Raw genomic sequence first — 13,922 nt, 5'->3', positions numbered from 1 at the left:
GCTTGGCAGGGGGTTGGACTCGATGGCCCTTGTGGTCTCTTCCAACTCTATGATTCTATGATTCTATGACCTGCTTCAGCTTCTGCCTCTGATTCTGGACTTCTCTCTACCACAGACTCTCCCAGCTCAGTAAGCCCTCTTACTTCTTCAGCTTTTGACACATCCTCCCCCGCAGTCTTCTCTTTCTTCTTCTCCCCCTGACCACTGATTGTTGTCCCATCACCACTCCCCAGGCTCTAAGCCTTCTTCCCCTGGTGGATTCTCTGTTGGTTCTTCCCGTCATTCCTCTGTGTCCAACCAGTCCATGACAACAGCATATTGCCTTTCAAGGCGATGGGAGAGTTGAGACTTTGCCAAGCTAATGTCTACCGTGTGGTCCATTATCTAGGCTGCCAGTGGAGTGAAAACTTGGAGTGAAACCAGTTTCAAGGATGGTAAGGTAAAAACACACTCAGCACAATTTGAGGACGGACACATGAGAGATAATCAGCCAAGATACTCATTAAAGTAAAAGCTGTCCTTGAAGAATATATTCATGAATGTTGTGGTCTAATAAAATCTAGATATTACATCATGATTTATTCACCTCTGCCCAGGAACCAATTTACATATTGATCATAAAATTTGATCTCTTTTAGTGTGATGGATTTTCACAGTTCTCTCATTAATGTTTTGCCTTAAAATGCTAATGCTAAGCAGAGTTATAAAGTCAAGCAGCCTGATTCTGCAGAATAATAATGTTCCTTTACTTTCAGTGTTTCCTTACCATCACAATAGGTACAGTTTCTTTTCCATATGCTTTTTCCTCAGAGGACTGGTCAGTAATTTGCTCTGGTTATAAATAGTGTAAGTGCCATGATTTCAACTATCCTAAGCGCATATGAAGCCAGTGATTAATTCAGGAGCTTGATTCATCTCTAGGGTGCTATTCAGATAATTTTCTGTGGAGGAGCCCATGCACACATCACTTAAGACAATCACAAAAAAGGACCAAAAAACCTTCTGATTTGCATAAATTTTGCAGACACTAATGCACAGAATAGCTACAAATAAAGGGAGAAATTCTGTAATTTAGTGTACAGACATACCACCATTGTGGGAAAGACTGAGCAGGTTCTGTGTGCCTTGCTTATTCTGCTTTCCAGGTGCTCTGTTGATGGCCAACTCCAAGAACCATCACGTGTTCCTTTATCTTGGGACTGAGTTGGACTGGACTGCCCTCCAAACAAAGGACAGTCCTCTATAAAATAGGATGCACGGCCTCCCCAATTTTTGCCGTTTTGCTGATATAAATCTGTACTGCAGGTGTGCCTGGACACATATTTATGTGTACAATAAAACTCATGGGCTTATATTATTAATATTCAAAGCTTTGCTTTTATTTATTGATATAGAGACATAGATGTTGATACTAGATGCCATATTTATGCTTTCATTTCCTAACATTCACATCAACTGGTTTGACGGGGATTCAAGAAAGCAGGAAAGTGTTTTTCTTTCCTCCAGAGGGATTACTCCTTTGTTTAAAGTTATTTATGCGATGTAAGTTTTCGTCACAACAGAACCAGCATGCTGAACATACCACCAGGCAGTGCTCAGCAGGAAGACACATGAATGTACACACCTGAATTATCTCCGCACTGAGGACAGCAAAATCGCTATGGAAAACATTATCTATGGCTGCAGAATGCCACGGGCATTTTCTAGTATCTAATGATTTTTTAAAAAAAATATATCTGCATACATAAGATGGCTCATGAATAATCTATGAAAATACTGTCCATTCTCCAAACTCTTGAGTGTGTGTGTGTGGTTGTGTATAGAAACATGTGTATGGCTGTGTGTCAATACAAAAATGGCAATGGGGAGAGGGAATACTGAGAGTGTCTATGGGAGAGATTTTTCTTCTTCTTCCTTCTCCCAGGTTCATAACATTCATAACAATGAGGTTGGAGCTGAACAGTATCTTCCCATCCCCCATACCATCATAATCCAGTGTGACAAAAGTATCTTTGTTATACCTATATGTGCTCCTTTGCTATTGCCTACTGACCTGACATTTCTTAATCTGAGCTTGTTTTCCAGGTCACCGGTTTGCTTTCCCAGTCTTTTCTATCCTCTGCTGCAATAGGGTGAAGTCATCATCAATCATTATCGTTCTGTCTCCATCTTACCCTCTCAGATGCTGCTGGTGAGCCATGTAAAGCTTTCACAGCTGTTAATGAAAGCAAGACACAGAGCCTTAGCATGAGCGATAACCGATCTTTTAAAAAATAAATAAACAAACAAACTAATGCTGTCTTAAATCAGGAATAACTATATCTACAGAGGCACATCCACCAGAAGATATGATACACCCAGACAACCTGGAAATAAGGCAACCATTTCGTAGAAGAAATTGCCCCAACAATATCAGAGAATGGGGGGCTTCTAGGAATAGAGGAGCAAACAAACAAGCCAGAATCCCCCCACCCCACTTCACAAAGCACAAAGGCACCTAAAAGTGTTTGCAAATCTGTAGAAGGAGAATATTTTTCTTCCAAGGCTTTCTCTGGATGGCTGAACTTTGCTTTTCAAGAAACGTTTGTTAATTGCCTGCCAAGGAAAGGGGCAGCCTGACAATTCATGGGCCACCACAAATTGCCGATTTATTCTTTGAGTTTATATGACACCACCTTCTCCAAGGAGCTTGGGGTGGTGTACATGGTCCCCCCCCCATTTAATCCTCATAACAGCCCTGTGAGGTAGGTTAGGCGTTGAGGCAGTGACTGGCCCAAAGTAACCAAGTGAGTTTCATAGCTGTGTGGAGATTTGAACCCTGGTCCCCTAGGTCCAAGTTCAACACTCTAATCACTATATCACACTGGCTCTGAGGGCAGAAAGGGAGCAGGATGAGACACAGAGACAACTGCTTTTTCTCAAGCTGAGGCTTAAGGGGTCTAAAGTGTGGCCCACTGCACACCCCTCTCTCATAATTAATTTCTCAACTTTTTGGCTGGCAGGAGTTCCTTCCAGAGTCACAATTTATCCATTGTAGGCAACCAGTCACTCTGCCCCCCTCCTTGCAGACACATTGTTTTGGCTGAGCCAACAATTCCTCTGTCCTGAGCTGCACCTGCGCATGTACAACCATGTGGTACAAGTGCCCAAGAAACGAAGTTGGCTGGGACAGATATTTCTTTTCCACTCTGGAACATGCCACCATTTTATTTTATTTTATTACTTTATTTGTTTTGGCTCAATACAGAGTGCCAGAAAAATAAGCTTTGTGTTGAGGAGCCAGGCATTCATCTGAATGCACATTTTGACTTGCTCCTGTTAGTCTTTCTCTCATAGTGGAGAAGTGATAAGTTTTGCTGATTCACACACACACACACACACACACACACACACACACTTAAGAAAATGGATTCCTCACATTAACCTGCCCAGAATCCAAGGTCACCTTTTGAAGCCCTGGGTGCCCCCAGGCAGATGATGAGCAGAGAATGATGGGGTTTTTTGGGTTGTGATGTGTGGCCTTTTCTCCATGTTTTCTCCATGCTTTCTACCACCCCTATATTCTCTTGCATGTCTTTTCAGAGTATCTTATTTACCCATGCCTTTTAAATTCTGGCTTATTGCTACAACCTGTGCTTTTCTGAGTTTACTGCTCTGCAGGTTTCGTTAGTTTGCTTGAGACTGTAGCCTTTGCAATACTGTTTGTTTGTTTCCTTCTCTGGAAATAGCAATATTGAAAAGAGGAATTTTTTCTTATTTTTAAAGGACTGTTTTAAGAGCAAGGAACAAAACAGTGGATTGTACATAGAATCAGTGGGACCTGCACCTTGTCGTGTGGAGTGTTTCTGTTGTCCTAAGAATAAGAACCCGCCTGCTGATCAGTCCATCTGGTCCAGCATCCTCTACTCACAGTAGCTAAGCCCTGGGAAGCCTGTAAACTGGACCCGAGTGCAGCAGCACTTTGCCCACCTGCAGTTCCCAGCAGCTGACCTGCAGAGGTACGATGGCTCTGACGGTGGAGTTAGAAAAGAACCAATCATGGCTGGTAGCTACTGATAGCCTTACCATCCATGGGTTTGTGTTGTCTTCTTCTTCTTTGATGATCACTTGTAGCCGAGTAAGATTGTCTTCCATGAGCACGGTTTTAACAGTGAGTCCGTAAGTGACTGTGGAGGCCAACTCTGGATCCACACTTCCTTCCACAGTGGGGACATTGGTTTCTGGGCAGGAATTGATCACGGTGAGGGTTTGCCAGGCGTGCCTTCCTCTTAGCACATTTCTCCCTTTCATCCTGACTTCAAGCATCTTCAAAGCCCATGACACTTCTGATCGGCAAGTCCTAGGCTCTGTGCTTTAACCCACAGCGTCATCCGCGTCCCTCTTAAAGCCACCTGAGTTGGTGACTATCAGTACCCCCTGTGGGAACAAGTTCCAAAGTTTAAGCATGTGCTGCATGGATAAATGCTTCCTTTTATCTGTCCCGAACCTTCCAACATTCAACTTTGCTGGAGGTCCTCAAGTTCTAGTGTTAGGAGAGAGGGTTGAGCCATTTTTCTCAATGCACTTTATCCATGCTGGGCATAATTTTATAAACTTCTGCCATGCCACCTCTTACTCTAAACTAAAAAGCCTCCAAGGGTCATCTCGTCCAACCTTCTGCAATGCAGGAATCTCAGCTAAAGCATCCATGACAAATGGCCATCCAACCTCTGCTTAAAAATCTCCAAGGAAAGAAAGACCACCACCTTCCAAGGGAGCCCGTTCCACTGTTGAACAGCTCTTACTGCAACCTTTCTCATGGGAGGGGTTGTGTGTCTCTCCACCCCCTTGACCATTTTGGTTGCCCTTTTCCAGGATATTCCATTCCATTCTTCCTCACCCAACCCCCAGTGTCCCACCCCCTGCTCCAACAGCAAGCCAACATTCAGTGCCCACTGAGCAGCCTCAATCATATGGCTTTGATGATGTACTTAGTCTGGCAGAGGATGCGGTCTAAAGATATTTGTTGTTTGGCAAATCATGGGCTTTTCCCATGGGCTTTTCCCAAGCTCGCTGATACCATTTTGGGGACACTCAGATAACTAAGTTCATTTTTAGCATATTTGGTGATCTAATGTGTGAGGTGAGATACCAGGGGAAATTGCATATTAACCGATTCCCACCCCCCACCCCTGCCCAAGGTAAGATACTGATTAGCTTTCAGTGCTTTTGTTACTTGATAGAGCACTGTTATGATCTTAGAAATGTAAATGAATTCCAATTAAGAACAGGAACATCTCCAGGGAAAGTTCAGTGACAGGCAACTATAGTGCCAGGGGAGGATATAAATGATGAAAAGAGACTCACAGTCTTCAGGAAGACTGACGCGTTAGAAAACAAAAATGAAGACAATGGCTGCGTTGTGCTCTTAAGCTGGATCGAGAAGACGTTGACTCGACTTCACTTAGCAAAGTTATGGATTTAAGTTCTTAAGTAAATACTAAGGTCAAGGAGTTGTTTATACCAAAGTTCATCTTGGATCCTTGAAACCAGTTTTCAGAGCACAGAGAACAAATGTAGTATTAATTAAAATAAACCAATACCGTACCTTCTTTTTTCTTTACTTATTTCAACTATTTATAACTGTGCCATGGGGGAATCCGTTGCAGACGACTGCAGTGCCTGGAGACAGGCCGCCAAGTTGTGTATCCATAGCATTGACCAGAGGAGAAATGACCACTGGGAGGAGCACAGAGAGAAGGAACGTCATGGTTAATCTACAGCAGCGCAACTGGATGCCTTCATCTGCCCCAGCTGCAACGACACGTGTCTCTCCTATATTGGTCTCTCTAGCCCCACCAAGCACAGCAAGCACTCTCTAGCCCAAAAGCATGACTTCACCCTAAAGGCACACTCCTTCATTGTCTCCCAAGACAGATAGATGCCAGCACACATATAAACGGACCAACATGGTATTGTCTAAGTGGTGTGCATGTGCAGGTTATTTTCCCCTCCTTGGTATGAAGGACCCACAACCAGCACCAAAGACACCTGAGGGAAGGGCTTTGGGAGAACAAAAAGCGATTTCCCGGCCCACTTAAATCCTAGCACATCTCCGGTTAGAAATTGAGCACAGGCTGATGGGAAGTTGTTAGTTATATATAGCTGGAGTCTAAGCACACCCACCACCCACGAAATAGCCCAGGGAACACCATCCATTCAAGGCTGGGCTGGTTGTGGACAATTCCCAGGGGTCCCTCTTTCCTCCTCTTTACCTGGTAGAAGGTACAGGCGTGCCAAGTTGGGCCCAACATTGGGGGAGAGGGCCATCGCGTATGCATGATGTCACACTTGCGATGCCATTCCCCCAGTCTGGACAGGCCTGCTGGGACAGTGAGAATGAATGATATGTGACTAATTATATGCAGCTTTATGTGCTCTGTGCCAAGTACTTCCCCCATCTCATGTGATTGTGGGCAAGGCAGCTGCTGGTTGTCACATAACCTTAGAGGGTAGATGTAGTATACAAAGGGAAGCAAGTTTTGTCCCATTGCATTAAAGACCTGGGCCACTGTTGTTGCTGCTGTTTTGCCCCAGTCCTTTCCACACTTACATGGAAGTTAGACCTACCTATTGCACTTAATTGGGCAGACTTCTGAGCAGAGAATGTGCCATGAAGCTATTGTGAGTGCTGATATTGCTTGTGTTTTGGAATTCTGCGCTGCTTTCTCACTAATGTTTCGTCAGGAGTCAACTGGGAGAGTTCATAGCTCTGAGAAAATTATTATTATATTTATTATTTGCTGCATTTCTATCCCACCTCTTTCTTCAAGGAGCTCGTGGAGGTGTACATGGTTCCTCCTCCTCCTGATTTAATCCCTCCTCAACAACCCCGTGAAGTGGGTTAGTCTGGGAGACCTTTGCTGGCCCAAGGTCACTTGGGGAGCTCCAGTGTCTCCCAGGGCCTAGCCTTGACACTCTAACCATTACAGTGGTACCTCGGCTTACAGACGCTTCAGGTTACATACGCTTCAGCTTACAGACTCTGCTAACCCAGAAATAGTACCTCAGGTTAAGAACTTTGCTTCAGGATGAGAACAGAAATCATGCTCCAGCGGTACCGTGGCAGTGGGAGGCCCCATTAGCTAAAGGTACCTCAGGTTAAGAACAGTTTCAGGTTAAGAGCGGACCTCCAGAACAAATTAAGTTCTTAACCCGAGGTACCACTGTACATCACACTGGCTCCCAAACTGTCCTTGTCTTGTAAAAGGTTGAGGAGGGACGTCATGAAAGGGCAACAAATTGTTCATTATTCTATTTGATGGTGTTTGTGTTTTAACTGCTGGGTGATGAAGAGAGGGGAGCTTGTAGGATTTTCTTCTTCAGGTGTCAAGTTGGCGGGCCTTGGATATTGTGCACCTTGATTTGTTGGTGGCACTATATCCTGCTCTACCTCAGGCGGCAAAATGCCTTGGGCTGGCGCTGAAACCAAGCTCTGGGTCTCTGATTCAAAAGAGAATGAATCACATTCCAGGTTCTTAAATGGTCCTTTGTTGTTTAAGCCTCTTTTTATGTTGCTGCAGAAATAATCCATTATGCACCTAAGAAGTTTGGATATCTCCCTTAAAAAAGGGGAGGGGGAGACTGTATTATTATCATTTGTCTCTAGGTGGGGCAGTAGAGTTAAACCGAAGCGAAAGAACATTCATTCTGAAAAAGAAAGTGAGCAGCAAATGTGTCAAAAATATATTGATATTATTTCTCTGTCTGTGTGTCCATGGAGAGGAGAGCATGAGATAATATATTTTTGTTTTTTTCCCTTTAGTTCTCAAACATTTTTGTTACTGATAAAATTATATTTACTTTTCCCCCACTAGCTAGCGTATGCGCTGGTGTTGCATGTGTAGTGTGAGATATGGTTGTCCTAGTGTCATGGAAAATTGTCCACATCATTAATGACATTGCTTCTCTCCCCCGTAGTGCCCGTAGCAGTTGTTGACCTTTATAAAAGTTTTTTTTAAAAAAAATATTTATTTAGAGACTGTGTGCTTCCCCATTATCCCATGCGATCATGCCTGTGGCCTGGCCTTGAACATGGTGTGCAATCTATTGCCAAGGCTTACTCTTCCTCTGCAGTAATATCCACCACTTAGTGAACATTTTACTTTTCTAAACATTGCTTTCACAGCTGAATCTGCCTCCTTTCAGCACAGGTATGCACATGCCTCTTGCTTTCTCAAAACATAGGAAGCTGCCTTATATCTATTTGAACCCTTGGTCTATCTGCCTCACTATTTTCTACACTGGCTGACAGCATTTCCCCAGGGTTTGAGAGAGAGAGAGACTGTGTGTCTTCCGGCCCCATCTGGAGTTCTTGAGGGTTGAACGTGGGGACATGCTACTTGACCACTGAGCATCTTCCCTTGAACACAAGCAGGACTGTCCTCTTCCTAGCAACAAGACTGTCACCTAGACAGCCCATATTTCTTATACGGGAAAAAATAATAATATTACTAGTACTTGTTCAGCACTAGAACAAGTATAGCACAACTCTAAGAAAGAAAAATTTACTTTTATTCAGTGCAATCTTGTACGTTTCTACTTAAAAGTTCAGGTCAACGTTGAGGTCAACAGGACTTACTCTTAGCTAAGTGGGCGTACGATTGCAGATGAAATCATCCAGAAAGGCCTTTGTCCTCTATTGTGCTCTGGTCAGTTCCTCTGCTTAATTTCATCTGGCCAGCCACTCCCTGACACAATAGGAGCCAATCTATTCTAGAACACATGAGAGATCCAGTATGCCATACACATTAAAAAGAGATATCCTAGATGTGTTTACTCAGAAGTAAGTCCCATTGGGTTCAGTTAAGTGTTTCTGGATAGCAGCCCCAATCTCTCATATGCAGTCTGTCTATACAGTAGGCATGCTGTGGAAAAATTGTGGCAAGCATAAGATAAGTGAAAGTACAAATCTGGCAAAAAAATTTTTAAAAATGAACTGACTAGGGAAATATGAGTTTTATTCACTCAAAGTTTGTGTTTTCTTTCCAGTGTGGTGCTCTTGTTGTAATGCCACTAGTTTGTCCATAAGTATAGCGTCCCATACCTGTGAAAGCCAAACTCAAAGAGATTTACATTTAGAGTCCTCAAATACTTGCAATTAAAAATCTGGCAGCAGGCAACAAATGGTTAGTAAGATCTTTATCAGGTATTCCTTCGGCTTCTAAAGGAAAAGAATATAACCATGCTATTTGGTGGTCTGATTGGACCAGGCATTTCATAATCTTACTTATGGGCTGGAAAACGTTTTCCCAAAAGGGAACAATCTTTAGCTTATATTCGGAAAATATGCCCATCCCATCCTAATAGTATGCTAAAAGACATTCTGAAGTTTCTAGCAGAATTTAGTAGTGGGGGCGGGGGGGATCTTTGCTTGGACACCAGTGTAAACAGTCTTGTAATATGGACCCATTTACAGTGGTACCTCGGGTTACATACGCTTCAGGTTACAGACTCTGCTAACCCAGAAATAGTACCTCGGGTTAATAACTTTGCTTCAGGATGAGAACAGAAATTGTGCTCTGGCGGCGTGCTGGCAGCTGGAGGCCCCATTAGCTAAAGTGGTGCTTCAGGTTAAGAACAGTTTCAGGTTGAGAACGGACCTCCAGAACGAATTAAGTACTTAACCTGAGGTACCACTGTATTATGTTACCCTGACCAACTTTTATGCCTGATCCTTTTCATGAGAGAGAACATATCTACAAGGAAGATGTCTAAGACAGCTTCCCAAATTCAGAAAATGAGGAAAAGAGGGGACTCGTCCTTTCTGCAATGCAATCAAGCAGACAAACCACAGGTAATTGAATTAATGTCAATGTTAAAAAGGGAGTGGGAAAACATCCATCAGCAGTAAGCCCTGCAAAACAAGGTACATATTAACATAACAAAAAGGGGAAGCCTTTATCACCAATGCTTAGCAAAAAATAGCACAATCCTGATCCCATTAAATTCAAAGACTAATAGGATTAAATCTAATGTATCTGACACACTTCTGCACAACAATGGTCTTTTGAAGGATTTGATGATCTACAGCCACAAACTTACATTAAACCCATCCCTTACAAGTGAATGAATCCAATGTTAATTCACTCTAGGGCATTTTCGAAACAGAGGGTTTTGAAACCAAAGGGCTGTGGCAGCCCCTATGCTGATAGCTACTGCTAGTCCATTTAGCTGTGGGGCAACAGAATCAGCACCATGTGGAATGCAGGAAGTTGCCTGGACTATTCTGCCCTTTATTGGATGGCAGTTCTCCAGGGATTCAGGCAGAGGGGTGTTTCACATTGCCTGCTACCTACCTAATCCTTTGAACTAGAGATGCTAGGAACCGAACCTGGGTTCTTCCACATGCAAAGCGTTTGCTCTCCCCACTGAGCTATGGTCCTTCCCCAGTCAAGAGATTTGTGGTTTCCTGGATGTCAGACTGCAGGTTTTAGATTGCATATTTCATTATTCCACTACAGGAAACCAAAGGCTGCAAGTAAACAACAACAACAACAACCAAGCATATATGAAAGACGGATTCCACCAGACATGCTATTTTATTTCTGTATGCAGTGATATTCCTGCTTCCTGACCACTATTTTAGAATGACCACCTTCACTCTGAATAACACAGCCACAGGAAAAGCTTCACTACTTGGTTCTGTTAATTGTAGCCATAGCAGAGATTAATGTATGCAGCATAAGCAGCAGGGGGTGGGGTGGGGGAAGAATTACTGCAGGGCCAGTTCTTTTTCTCCATGCTATATCCTCTTGGGAGAAGAAGAAGAAGAGGAGGAGGAGGAGGAGGAGGAGTTTGGATTGGATAGCCTGCTTTATCACTACCTGAAGGAGTCTCAAAGCGGCCAACATTCTCCTTTCCCTTCCTCCCCCACAACAAACACTCTGTGAGTCTTCAAAGAAGTGTGACTAGCCCAAGGTCACCCAGCAGCTGCATGTGGAGGAGCGGGGACGCGAACCCGGTTCCCCAGATTATGAATCTACCGCGCTTAACCACTACACCACACTGGTACACTGGGAACACTGTGCTGCTTTTCCTGCTTCCCGTTTGGTGTTGTGATTGCTGATCTGGTCACTGGGGAGGGGCTACCTGGACAATGCAAAAGGAAGAAGAATAGTTATTCAGAAAAGAAGAGCACAAGATTCTTAAGTTAGTGGTGGTGATGGAACTCCTGTAATTCTTGATGATGCCTGTTTTTTAAAAATCCTTTTCATTCCGATTTCTTTCCTGGTCTAGGCACTGAAATTCCTTTGGTTGCTCTGGAGTATAAGCTATGTCATGAGAAGGACAAGGAGAGTGCTTCCTTGTTATTTCTCTTGGACTTCTTGGTGGCTTTTGGTCCCATCCACCTTGGTAGACTTCTGGAGCAGCTATCTGTGATGTGGGATGTGGGATGTGGGAACAGTTCTGTATTCTTTCCATGCCTACATGGATGGGCATTTCCAGAATATGGTGCGGGAACTATTGCCCTTCCAGAAGGCAGTTATGAGCTACCACAGGCTTTTTTGTTGCCCATGTTTCATGTGACCAAAGAGATGCGAGTCAGTCTCATCTGGATGGGATTGGGCTCTGCATGAAGGACCAGGCTGACAGGTTATTAGAAATGGTTTCAGAGAACTAGCCCTGTGCCAGCTGACCTAGACTCTCTGGGAAGGGACTTCTATGACCAGTACAGTTTTATTATGTTCTATGTGAAATGTAATATGGAGAGAGACAGTGCAATGCAGTGGTCAGCCAATGGTCATTAGCCTTGATGGCTATGTTCTACCTCCGTTGAGCCACCAGACCATTTCTCCCCAATCACATCCTATGTGTGGCGCAGGATGTAGCTACAAAGGAACAACAGGGATCTTAAAGTGAGCTCCCGATTCTTCTTTTGCAAGCAGGGCCTGCTGACGGCACTGGTCAGCTGATTAACACTGACAACAAGCCCCACTGGGACTGGCTGGCAAGTCCCAACTGCAGCCAAGGAAGCTCACTGTAATTCAGTTCATAGGGGCATGTTCTTCCTTTTACCCTCTCTGCCATCTATAGACTCTCCTTCCCTTGTCAAAGCCCTTGGAGCAAGAATTGCCTTTTTGTTTCTTACTAATAAGAATCATGTGCATCAAATGGAAGAGGGATTCCTGTAGTTGTGAGTTAACAGGACTGCTGAGTAATAAATGGCACACTGTAGTGTAATAACTGTCCCAAAAATGCTATAGAGAGAGGGATTTTCCACTTCCAGAAATCCTGAAACGTGAGTGGAGCTGATGTAGCATTGTGGCTGAGAGAATGAGCTATGAATCAGGAGATTCCTACTTCAAACTTGCCTCTGCCATGAACTCATTAGGCACATTTAGGTGAATCTCTGCCCTCATCCCTTCCTTATCTCCCCCGCACCAATATGCTTTAAAAAGGAGATGATAATACTGACTTGTATTGCAGAATGTTGTTAGGATTGCAACTAGATAATATCTTGAAAGCACTAAACGAATGCCAGGTATTAATAGATTGGAAAATAAGTATTTATTTTCTTACAAACTGAAACTGGCCTACATTCATTTTTTAAAAACTCACTTCCTCATGAGTAGCCCGATATACAGAGCAATGAAAAACATCAGAGAACTTGTTTGCCAGACTAACAGCATAGTATGCATGCTTACTAAGTCTCAGTAAGTTAAATGGTGCTTATTCCAAAGAATAATTGTTCAGGAGTGCAGCCTAAGTTGTTAGGATGATTTCCCCCCCTCAGCACAGCAATCTGCCTCAAAACTATGGTGTTAAAGCTCATTGCGATGTCCAAAAAAAAAAAAAAGCTGAAATGTTAGTGGCTGCTTAGAATCCAGTTGTGGCTTCTAATATCTGGGGAGGCATGGGAGATAGTGAGTTTGGAGTAAGTTCATGAGGTGAAACCTCCTACTCAGAATTACTTAAATTATTTGAATAGCCATTGTGTAGGAGGCCTAGCATTCCATTATAATTAATAGGCCAGCTGTTGTTCCAGGATACAGATTAGAGTACACAGGATCATCTGACTTCTTAGACCATTTTTTTCATGACCGAGGTTGAAACCAACAGGCTGACAACACGAAATTGAAGTAGAAATTCTGGGGGTAGGGGTGTCTATGTGTTCATGAAGCAATTGTGTATATTGTGATGAAATATTGCATCCCTGGGTGTTTTGCATGGAACCGTAAAACACTCTGTAGAATGCTAACAGAAACTATGTTTTAAATGCTAATATCTAACTTATCTGAAGGGTAGAATATTTAAACATTAAGATCATAGTTGTGTTGACTACTAAACCTTTGTCAAAGCTGATGCCGACCATACGTTACCCCAAAATGTTTTCCCTACTTTAGAACTGCTTTCATTATAGTCATGCAGATGTATGCAGATTTAATCAGTTTTAAAAATCAAATAATCAACTAAAATGTGCATGATTAGTGAACTTAGATTAGCAGCAATGGTGAAAATTGCAACAAATCATGTGCCATGAAGTAAACTACTGCCTCTTGAAGATGCTCATCACAAACCAGTTAGGGCAAATCCATTATGGTTTCAAAACTGGGTGGACAGGTATCCCAGCAATAACTTCTCAGGTGTGCATGCACACCCTAGTTATTTCATCTTACACTTAACTCCACTCTCCTTCGAAGTCCATACCACAGACAGTCACTATTGAAGCCCTGTTCAAAAAGACCAGCTTGGCTTCTGCTCAAGATTCCTGAAGCATGTCCTTGTATCATGCAAAAAAGTATACTTTTTCCCTTCAAAAGTATGATTTTTCTTCATATGCATATATTTTGATTAATTTACATGAGTTCTCCCATTTCATTTCGTTATCTAAAATGTATTTAATTAGATGAATGCCCTAAGGTGGGTCATGTGTGAATGTT

The sequence above is a fragment of the Podarcis raffonei genome, chromosome 7, assembly GCF_027172205.1.
Source record: "Podarcis raffonei isolate rPodRaf1 chromosome 7, rPodRaf1.pri, whole genome shotgun sequence".
Taxonomy (NCBI): Eukaryota; Metazoa; Chordata; class Lepidosauria; order Squamata; family Lacertidae; genus Podarcis; species Podarcis raffonei.
The sequence above is the reverse complement of the archived record's forward strand: the minus strand, read 5'-3'. Positions refer to the sequence as shown.